Source organism: Pelodiscus sinensis, chromosome 7 (genome assembly GCF_049634645.1).
Source record: "Pelodiscus sinensis isolate JC-2024 chromosome 7, ASM4963464v1, whole genome shotgun sequence".
NCBI classification, from domain to species: Eukaryota; Metazoa; Chordata; order Testudines; family Trionychidae; genus Pelodiscus; species Pelodiscus sinensis.
The window spans coordinates 3739145-3751186 of NC_134717.1; positions in this window are offsets into that span (position 1 = coordinate 3739145).

The following is a 12042-nucleotide window of genomic DNA, read 5'->3' on the forward strand; positions in this document are numbered from 1 at the left end:
GCCCTCCACCCCCCAAACTCCTTGTTCTTGCATTTGGCAGATGCTCAAATAGCCTCCTGGCTTCTCTTCCCCTTTTAGAAGCATGTTCGGTTTAACGAGCTCTCACCTTATAAGATTCTCTCTTTCCATAGCAAAGTCGTCTGTAGAGTCTCTACCCCTTTCATAGCAGAACTCATCCAAACTACCAGGTCCCTGTCTTACGGCCCTTTGATTAAAAAGGGTTGCTAAAGAAATGGACAAGGGACATTTTGCTAAGTGCCTTTTTTGGAGCACTGAAGTTTAATGAAAAGCTTAGAAACGTTTGGTCTAGAATTGCAGCGATACAGAGAGAAGAATTTTGCCTCTATTACAGCGAATTACATTGTAATTAAGGCTCCTTAAAAGTTTCCATTCTAAGCCTTTGCTTTTAGCCACTTAAAGGTTTCCAAACTGCACACCTTTGAGGATGAAAGTTGATTTTCTTTAGAAGTTGTTGCCAAAATAGTTCAAGCGGGAGGAGGAGAGTGGAGGAAAATATTGTCTCCGTTATAAAAATAAACCTTGGGATTTCTATCATTTGAAAGGGCTGGGATAGAAAGAAGAAAGTTGTCAGAGAAACAGACATCGTTGAGGAATAATGCTTGCTCGTGCTCAGGTGAAAATTGTGTAAATTGCACGGCTCACAGATTCATAATACAGCCAAATTAAGCCCAACTAATTCAACACACTGGCCATTTTCCGAGGAAAGATAGGCCTGTTTTCTGCCTGTTTTCTACATGCATTGGGCCACGCATGTTCAAATGAGGCAGGATCTTTATCACATTCACTGCCACAGAAATGGTTAAAGGGCCACTCTTCCAAAAAGTTTATTAAGAGCATAGGATTGGACGGGATCTCCTGGGTTTTCGTGTCCAAAGCCCTGCTGATACATGCCACCCCATCATGTCACCCTGTTCAGAAATGCATGAAGCTCCGTCTTCAGAGTGGTGACGTTGTTTGCCCCCAACTCCTTCTCCTTCTACTCCTTCATGCATCTGACAAAGTGGGTCTTTGCCCACGAAAGCTTATGCTCCAACACTTCAGTTAGTCTTTAAGGTGCCGCAGGATTCCTCGCCGCTCCTTCTACTGGGAGGCTGTTCCAGACCTGGTCTCTTGGGATGGTTTGAAACTTTCTGATTTCCAGCTTAAATTTATCCCTGGCCAATTGATCATCATTTGTTATATTGCCTGAATTGCCCTTGAGTTTCAATAGCTCTCTCTAAACACACTGCGGGGAGTGAATGCTCAGATCCCCTTGTCGCCTTCATGTTGCTGGTCTCAGCAATTCAAGATCTTTGAGCCTCTTCCTTCGGAGAAGCCTCCATTCCCATGATCACCCTAGGAGCACTCTGCAGCAAACGTGGCTCCCTGTGGGAATGTGGCCTTGAGCACAGTGAGTCTTTGTTAGGTGACGCATCTGGGAGAGGCTAATACTGGAGACAGGATACTGGGCGGGGTGGATCATTCGTCTACTTCAGTGTCAAATCTATGATCTAGATCAGTGGTCTCCAACCTTTATACACCCAAGATCACTTTTTAAATGACAGAACAAGCCAAGATCTACCGCCCCGCCCCTTCCTTGAAGCCCCGCCCTTTCCTCGAAGCCCTAAATCGAATTAGGTGGTGTTCCTCATGGAATGAGGTTTACCACCTAATTTGATTTAGGGGCTTTATTCTGGAAGCTCGTTTCACTGCTGCGTGTAGACGCGAGCAGTTACTTCGGGCTAGTCAATTTCTAAAATGGCAACTAGCTGAAAACATGCAAATCAAGCGTGGGATATTTAAATCCCAGCCTTGATTTGCAATTCCAGTTGCCCTCATTAGCCTCCCTAGATTGATCTAGGGGGCTAACGTAGACGTACCCATGTAGACTTGGGTTCTGGGTCCCATCTGCCCTACAGCTTGGGGTTGTTTGGATGTGAGGTTGTGGGTCAGCCCAAACTGTGAAGCTGAAGAGATACACATAGTGACTATTAGACATGGAGAAGGCTGCAGTCCATCTGTGAAGGCAGAGGCAGGACCAAAGGATCCCTTAAGCTGGAGATGTATTGCTTCTACGAGCTGCACTGAAGGTTCTGAGAGACAGGCAGACAAAGACAGAACAAGGCCACTGTGCTTCTTCCAGCTCTCCAAGCTCTGAGTGCAGCTCAGCTAACCTGATTCTTTTCTGACTTACTCCACAGATCGCCAGAGGAGACAGCTCCACACATCACCTAACCCTTTGTCTGGGGGATCTCCAGAGCTGCCTGGGTCTGAACAGGACGCTCATCAGGAAACCTGTTTCCCTGCATTAATGGAGGAGCAGATGGAGTTAGGTTTAAATTGCAGCAGGGGAGGGTTAGGCTGGACATTAGGAAAAACTTCCTACCTGTCAGGGTGGTTAAACACTGAAATAAGTTGCCTAAGGAGGTTGTGGAGTCTCCTGGAGATAGTTAAGAGCAGGTTGGATAGACAATCCACTACAGGCAAGAGCCAAAATAGTTGTGAATATAGCCAGGGGGGAAAAGTTCTCAGCAAAAAAAAAAAAAAAAAAAAAAAAAAGCCTGTACCTTTAAGAAACACTCAGAGGCTTTTTGGCCACATCAGACGACTACTGCTGGCCGATGCCATCTTGAAGAAGCAATTTTTAATGGCCACGCCCGATGGTCCCCACCCCTGGTGAGCACAGGGAGCTGGAGGCTGTTTTCAGAAGTGCAGGGGTTGCTTCAGGAGCCGTGGGAGCGGCTTCATGAACCACACCCTGAGGGGAGGAAGAGCCACACGTGGCTTGCGAGCCACAGGTTGGCCACAGCTGAGCTAGACAGTGCTTGGTCCTGCCGTGAGGGCAGGGGACTGGACTCGATGACCTCTCGAGGTTCCTTCCAGTTCTAGTGTTCTAGGATTCTATGACTCTATGCAATAGCATGATCCTGAATTTGAAGGCCAGGCTATTGCACTGTGGAATCATTTCCCCACCCACTCAGCCCTACTCCTTTAATTTCCAGGTCCTGTGGAGCAGCGTCAAGTCACAAATCCTTTTTACTGGTGCTTCTTCAATACAGACTAGCGCTGTGACCCCTGGAAAGGTCAGGCAACCAGGCCAGCACTCACATTAACCCCCGGGAAAGCACAAAGGGTGAGATGTTGGGGGGCCAATGTTCCCCAAAGGCCAGGCCTATCGAATGAACCCAAACACGCACAGTGGTGTCCCTGGGATGGGGGCTGTGCCTCTGGTGAATGCAGCCTTGCTCAGAGCAAAGGCGGGTAAGTTTCAGCAAATAAGCTATCCCCCCTTCCTGAGCGTTTCTTCTGGGCTAAATGCAAAGGAAGCAGGGAAAGTTCATTCACCCCATTTCTGGGAGAGACTGGCAGCCACCGCATTGCCCTACACCGCCTACTAGGCCCTGAGGGAAGCCTCAGACGCGGTTTATATCCTTGGCTCCTTTCCCAGAATTCCGTCTGGCTGGCTGAGGGGGAGGGTGGGCGGAGTCTTGCCCCTCCTACTCTGCAAGGCTCTGGCCCCACCCCCGAAGTAGAATTAGCAGCTAGCTCTTCTTAAAGCACCCATTGCTATCTCAGTACCACATCCTCTCCTTCAGTCCTGGTTTCTTTTGTGCCCCGTGGTTGCATTTGCAGGAACGACCCCAGAATAGTGTAGCAGATTCCTGGGTTTCCCTCTGTAGTCTGAAGGGATGGTGCCCTGCAGTTTTATTTCTGGCCTTGCAATTCAACTCAGGTCTGGGAGAAATCCCCAGTGATACTCTCCTTAAGGAATCGATGTTCATGCTAAAGAAAAATAAAAGCATTCACTGGTAAGAAAGTGATTGCGATCGTCAGCCGAGGGTGCACTCAGCACCCACTTTGGGGAAATAGGGGTTTATTTTCCCCGGACAATCCTTGAGACGTTGATCTCCAACCCAGCATTATTGTGTTTCTGGAGGCTATGGCACCACGTAATTATTGGATTTGACCTTTGCTCACTCCTGTGGTACAAACCTCTTTTCCTCTGTTGAGAGGCAGGCGGCTGGTTTGGAGCCTCCAGGGTCAATCTTTCAGCCGGAGGCCAGCTGGTATCCTGCAGGGAGTTGTAACAAGCAATCTAGTCAGCTTCATAGCAACCCCGCCTTAACAACTGTCTCATGGGCCCTTACAGTTTAAGTGTATTTGACCAGTCAAGAACTTTTCTTTCTCATATTCATTTACCTCTCTGCTGGTGGTGGCGGAGAAGAAGAAAGATAAGGCTGACGGGAGTGAAAGAACATGTGAAATTGTCCATTCTCCTATTATAAATGGCAGCAGGAGTGTAAAATGCCATGGGGAAGTGCATGTAGGTGGGGTCAAGGCCTAACCTCAGATCCCAACACTACAAGCCTTTAAGGAGTTTGGCGCTGAGCTTCGAACAAAGCCAGGATCCCATTCAGACTCTTTTTCTGTACAGTCGAGATGTGCAAACTCCGACAGTCTGCTAACCATCAGGCCAAAAAATGGTCTTTTAAAACCAAAAGATTGTCCAAGAAAGTCTAGAGTAAAATGTACACGGTTCAGCAAATAACACCAGCTAGCTCTTTGAGGGCACTTTCTATCCATGGATCCTGAAGTGCTTTACAAAAGAGAGTCTTGTGATCCCCATTTTACAGATGGAGAAACTGAGGCACAAAGCAGGGATGAGACTTCCCCACGGTATTCCTTAGATAGAATTTAAGCGCACAAATGAGCAATTTCTATTCTTGTTCGTTACTCAGGCTCCTAGCACTGCCGTCCAGGCAATTGCAGAACTTTTCTCCACGTCACTTGGTTTCTTGATTTTTGTTGTTGTTCTCAAGATTTCAATTTTGTGCTGAGTGTTCAATATCTTCAACCACAAGCTGAGCAGAGTAATAGCCACAGGCTGGAGGGATTAAAAGAGGAAAGAGATGGTTCCCCTTCTACTAAAGTCGAGGCCATCCAAACTGTCCCCACAGATGGTGGACCAATGTTCCACCAAACCAAAACTCTCCACCCCACATCGCTTACTTTGTTAGAAGAGCACTTCCAGAATCTTTGGCCTTCTGTCTTCATTTGTTTGCAGGATAGCAAGGATCTCAGAGAAGATTGCTTGGAAATTATTCTTTATTATGTTTTTGTGTTCCCAGACGTCATCTATTATCCATGAGATGTCACGTGATGCAATAGTGCAAAAGGCACCACCATGAACAGAACTTTACCCATTGACTTCAGAATCCTACCTTGTCTGAGAAGGACAGCTCATGTCTTACCTCTGGGAAGACAGTACATACTCCTGTTATCTGCTTGTCCCTCACAAATGCTCTCTTGAATCCCCAAGGAGGCTCATCCCTCTTCCATAGATGGTTGGGGGAACTCTCTTTGGGCAAGCTTGCTTTTCAAATAGGTTTGGCCAATGCAGAAAACAAGACCTCTTAGTTAAATGTACTGCAATTCGAATTCAGGACCCAGCTAAATAGACGGACTCTAGTTGCCAATATGCACTGCCTTTTACAATTCAGCAATGTGCTAGCAAAATATACTGATTTTGTGCTCCCCACTCTAATAGCACTTAAAGGAAACAAATCTAAACACATTTCTACTGTATGCAATGGTATGGTGTTAGCAAAACCCTGAAGCACATACTTAACTTCCCATGGTGGTTTCAGTGGAGTTGAACACATGTTTAAAGTGAAATATCTGCTTAACTGAGCACAGACAGACTTACGTTTGTGCTCAAAGTTAAGCAGTTGCTTACTCGCTTTGTGTTTTCGAAGGGCCTATATCGAAAAGACGACATATTTACTCCTATAAAGTTTGGGCCAATTTTGGATCATTCTATTCATTTTAATGGAGCTAAGCCAGGAGTTGGACTTTCTGTTTCTTGTCAGACCCTTTCAAAATAACCCGGCAGTGTTTAAAAAGAGAATTATGCATTTTGTACTGGAGTATTTTGTGCTGGAGGCTAGAACCGAAAGTGGCCAAACTATAACAACCGACTAATTGACTCCTTTTTGTGGATTCTTAACTCAAGACACTGCAGCGAGTTCGAGCTTATTAAAATGCGGCTTCCTGGAGGAATCGGACGCTGCCTCTCGAGGATCATTTTAATAAAACAAGAGTTTCGTTCGAGGCTTTCTTAGCATGTTGCTGGAGGATTTCTCCCTTTAATGGGAAGTTTGCCGTCTCTCCATTGTAATTGCATCTGAATTATGTTCTTTGCCTCTGTGCCAAACACGTGCTACAATTTACGCCCTCACTTCTTTTACAAATAAATGGTTAATTGCTTGTTTCCAAACCCCAGGGAACCTCCCCCTCTCCGATATGCAGAAAGTACTGTAATAAAAATATCAATAGCAGGATGCTCAATTTCATCTTTTCTTCCCTTTTAAAAATATTTCTTCATTTACCGAAACAAAATAACCCCTCGGTGGCCTGAGCTCAGCTCTGTTCTGCTACATAGAGGAGCACTTAACTTTCTCCATTACTGCTCAGGTAAGCAGTTCTGCCAGAATTGAATGAAAATGATGAATGAAATGAATGTGATGCTCTCGCGCCTCCGTTGTGGAGAGAGGCGCTGAGTCACTAAGGGTGCGATCCAGGACCCATTCATGTCCCACTGGCCTCTGATTGGACCCCAGAACTGTTTGGCAGCCTCAATGCAAGGACTCAGAACCCCATGGCCCCAAGTTCTCCATTCATCCCTTGAGATCATAGCTGGCTGATTTATTCCATCTGAGGATCGTGCCATAAATGTCCTTCTAGGGTCTTTTCTTATGATTCTGTACCATCCGGCCAGGCAGTTAGCCATGACAGCTAGAGAGGTAGGGCTGAGTGACACCGGCTGGAGGGAGGTTATGTTAGTGAGAGGACAGGATGGAGTAGTACATGTAGAAGCTGTGACGGCGCGTTGGGGTTTCCCTGTCTCCTGCACCCCTGTAGTGGCACGAACAGACTCCACCAGCCAGTAGAATAGAGGGAGTTTATTGCTTTTCCAGGATCCAGCACAGCACAGATGTAATCTGGTTACAGGAACTGGGGCTAGGAGGCCTCAGTGACCCCCTTGAGATGGGGGTGTCTGGGCCCTACAATCCTAGCCCCCTCCCTAGCTCCTTCTCCCCTGCTTCCCACACCGAAACTACCACTCTCTTCCAGCTCTGCCTCCCAGCCAGGGCTCCACTCTGCCTTCTCCCCATTGTTCAGCTCCCTGGGATATAACTGGTCAGACAGGTTCGGAGCCCCCTTGCATAATGACTCATCCCCTGCCCTGCTGGGCCGTGCTACAGACAGCAGCCAGTGGAGGTCACCCACAGCCCACTGCCCAGCATAGCAACCAGCAAGGTACCCCCCACTATGTGTCAGAAGCTCATTCATTTTCCCAAATTGATCACATTTTGGGGAGCAGCAGTCTCACTGATGGGGGGCAAAGAGGGCAGCTACCCCAGCACCTGGTAATTTAAAAGGGCCAGCGGCTCCCAGCCACTGTCACCACTACAGCAGCAACATCAGCGGCTACAGCCCCAGACCTTTAAATCACTGCCAGACACCCCACCCCTGGCAGTGTGCACCCGGCTGTGCAGAAGAGGTGGCTGGAGGAAGCTAGCCCTAGCCCCGCCCCCATCCACCCAAGGCCCCGCCTCTTCCAGACAGTCCACTGAGTGAAAGGGCCATGACATTGGACTTCTTTGTCAGTGCTTGAGGTGATCCCTGCAGGAAAGGGTGGAGGCACATTGGGAGGGCAGCACCAGGGAACAGTTCACACTTTCACCACATTGGAGCCAGCCTTGGGATGAAAAGCAAATGTCAGCCTTTGGGGCATCCAATGAGACGCCCTTGCCAGCGAGGTTACTTAGAGGGCTGTTGACCGGAATATCTATTGAAATCCACATGCTATCTCACGGTAGCACAGTTGTTTGTTCCTCTCTTTTGAGGACTGGGAATGTTACGCGAATGGAGAGAGAGAGGTAGAATGTAGCCATCTCAGGCCAGACCATCAGTGGCCCTACTTCTGCGGCAGGGCACTAGACTTGATGGCCTCTCAAAGTCCCTTCCAGCTCAAGGATTCTGTGAATCGTCGATTCCTCTGCTCCCCTTTGCCAGTCATTGCCTGGAATGCTGGAATGTGAAAGAGCCCCTCTGGGAATTCCCTGCTGGCAGCCCCTGTCGTTCTACGCTAAGGGTACGTCTAGACTACATGCCTCTGGCGCCAGAGGCATGTAGATTAGACTACCAGGCATAGGAAAATGAAGCGGCGATTTAAATACGGTAATCGCTGCTTCATTTACATTTACATGGCTGCCGTGCTGAGCCGATCAGCTGTTTGTCGGCTCAGCGTGCTAGTCTGGACGCGTGGGGGTCGACATCAAAGGCATTTGTCGACCACCCAGGTATGCCTCATCCCAGGAAGCATTACTGGGTGGTTGACAAATGCCTTTGTCGGCTCAGCGCGGTAGTCTGGACGTTCCACGGTCGACAACAAACAGATGATCGGCTCAGCACAGCAGCCATGTAAATGTAAATGAAGCAACGATTATTTAAATCGCCGCTTCATTTTCCTATGCCTGGTAGTCTAATCTACATGCCTCTGTCGCCATGTATAATAATTCAAATCTTCCATTATTATAGAGTTCTTTATTTTGGTAGCCTCTCTAATCTCCCTCAGCATTTCAATGTCTGTATTGCTGTCCTGGTCAGGTGGTCGATAATATATCCCTACTGCTAAATTCGTATTATTGGAACACGGAAATACTATCCATAGCCATTCTATTGAACATGTTGATTCGTTTAAAATTTTTATTTTATTTGATTCTACATTATCTTTCACATACAGTGCCACTCCACCACCCACATGGCTTGCTCTATCCTTCCAATATATTTTATATCCCAGTATGATTGTGTCCCACAGATTTTCCTCATTCCACCAGGTTTCAGTGATGCCTATTATGTCAATCTCCTCCTTTAATACGAGGTACTCTAGTTCACCCATCTTATTAGTCAGACTCCTAGCATTTGTGTAGAAACACTTTAAAAATTTGCCACTGTTTATTAGTCTGCCCTTCCTTGATGGTGAATGAGGTGTAACGATAGTTTGGAAAAGGAATCCTAGTCCGCACTATCTAGTTCGTGCCGCGTGTAGCTGCGGGCATGGAATCCGCACTAGCGGATATTTAAAAATGGCGGCAGCCAGCAACATGCAAATGAAGCCCGGGAAATTCAAATCCCGGGCTTCATTTGCAAGTTCGTATGACTACATTAACCACCCTAGTTCGAACTAGGGTGGTAGTGTAGACATACCCTCAGGTACCAAGTGTGCTGGAGTGGAGTGGTTCAACCTGTATGCAAAATCCACACCTGAATGCTGACTTGATCGGTCGTGTATTTCTTACTGTTTCATTAACCAGGCAGAGGTGTGCGTGGTAGTGAACATAAGAACATAAGAATGGCCGTACTGGGTCAGACCAAAGGTCCATCTAGCCCAGTATCCTGTCTACCGACAGTGGCCAGCACCAGGTGCCCCAGAGAGGGTGGACCGAAGACGATGATCAAGCGATTTGTCTCCTGCCATCCCTCTCCAGCCTCTGACAAACAGAGGCCAAGGACACCATTTTATCCCCTGGCTAATAGCCTTTTATGGACCTAACCTCCATTAATTTATCCAGCTTCTCTTTAAACTCTATTATAGTCCTAGCCTTCACAGCCTCCTCTGGCAAGGAGTTCCACAGGTTGACAACACACTGTGTGAAGAAGAACTTCCTTTTATTCGTTTTAAACCTGCTACCCATTAATTTCATTTGGTGTCCTCTAGTTCTTCTATTATGGGAACTAATAAATAACTTTTCTTTATCAGCCTTCTCCACACCACTCATGATTTTATAGACCTCTATCATATCCCCCCTCAGTCTCCTCTTTTCTAAACTGAAAAGTCCCAGTCTCTTTATCCTCTCCTCATATGGGACCCGTTCCAAACCCCTAATCATTTTAGTTGCCCTTTTCTGAACCCTTTCCAAGGCCAAAATATATTTTTTGAGGTGAGGAGACCACATCTGTACACAGTATTCAAGATGTGGGCATACCATAGTTTTATACAGGGGCAGTAAGATGTTCTGGGTCTTATTTTCTATCCCTTTCCTAATAATTCCTAGCATCCTATTTGCCTTTTTGACCGCCGCTGCACTCTGAGTGGAAGTTTTCAGAGAACTGTCCACGATAACTCCAAGATCTCTTTCCTGATTTGTCGTAGCCAAATTAGCCCCCATTAGTGGAAGGATTGGGTTTTTCAGCAGTTGTGTGGTTATACTACACAGGCAAACATAGAGACTAACCAAAATAAATAGAATCATGAGCTTTCATGGGCAAAATCTACAATGCATCTGAAGAAGTGGAGTTTTTTTTTTTTAAACAGGCAAACGTATCTTTCTGAGTTTCTCACTTCCCCTGCAGTCTCTGAGTTCACATAAGTCTTGGGACAAGATTTCTGCTGGTGGTAAATTATGCAGGCTGAAATAGCATAACATGGATGGAGAATAGATGGTTTTAAAGCAAATAGAAATTTGGACTCATTTTTTTTTAATTTATGATCAAACAGGGAGCAAATTGGCAGCTGCTTTAATGCATTGTTCTATAAATACTGGTGAATGTATTGCTGCGCAAGGAAGCACAGAAGTTATTACTGAGTCCTCAAAGGGTCAAAACGGGGAGTCTTTCATTCATCCCATTGTGCCGTTGGTGTCTGTTAAGTCATTTATTCAAGGAAGGAGAGACATTTTGTAGGTAATTTACCATATTTGTGCCTTCTGTTCTCTGGGCTGCAGTGCAAGGATAAATGCCCGTTAAGGTTTGCAGTCTTCCTTTCTCTTGTATTATCCCTGCCTCTTTATCTGAGGTGATCATTACACCCATTTGGCTCCCTGCAGAAAGTTTTAACTATGTCACCGGCAATCAGAGATTGCTTGGCTCCTTCCTCTTCAGGCATCCACAAGGGAACGTTTTCAATCACGGTCACAAAGGGAGAAACTGACAGAAGAGTAGGCGGATTTGCATGAGGTGTGTCTCGAAAATGGAGATGCGGAAAAGATAGACAGAGACATATGGCTGGTGTATGGAGATAGATAGATAGATAGATAGATAGATAGATAGATAGATAGATAGATAGATAGATAGATAGAGGGGGTGTATGGAGATAGATAGATAGATATTAAAATTTTTCAAAAGTGACTGTGAATGCCTTCATTTTGGGGTGCCCAACTTGAGACCTCATCTTCAGAGGACTAGTGTTCAGCATTTCTGAAGAGACAGGACCCTTTAAGGGTCTCGTGTTGGGTTTCCAAAAATTGGCCCCACCCAATTCACTAATCATGTTTGACGAACATGGCCATATCTATATAAAAACAGCTCTATATCTATATAAAAGCAATGGCAATCTCATGATGGACCTGGATTGAGTTTCAAGCCAACAAGCTACAGCTAAAAAGCCATCCAATTCCCTGGGCACTTTGATTGAGGAGATGTGTATGGTCAGGCAGGCAGTACGGCCCTCTTCTCGCCTCTCCTAGGACATGCCAAGCAAGGGCTCAACTCTCAGGCTGGAAAACTCACCTCTGACCTGTATTACCCCAAAACAGGAGAAAGTGTCAAGCCTTGGAATTAGGGCTATGTCTAGACTGCAGGCTTCTTTCGGAAGAAGCTTTTCTGGAAGAGATCTTCCAAAAAACTTCTATTGAAAAAGAGCGTCCACAGTGCAAAAGTGCATTGAAAAAACGATCTGCTTTTTCAGAAGAGAGCATCCAAACTGAATGGACACTCTCTCGTAGATAAGCTGTGATTACTATGGACGGAGTGGCCACCAGGGCACCTGTGCTTTTTCCTCTTTCCTCTTCTTCCGAAAGAACTCCCTCTTCCCGACCCACACACCTGGGGCGAACACTAGAATGTTGCAAAATCCAATTAGACCATCTCAGTGTCGCGTGCTATCATGGCACAATACCACATGACGAATCGGCACTGGGACAGCTGGCTTATTAACGGAGCCCCCAGCAATGGTGCTGCATCACGGCTGTGTTTGCA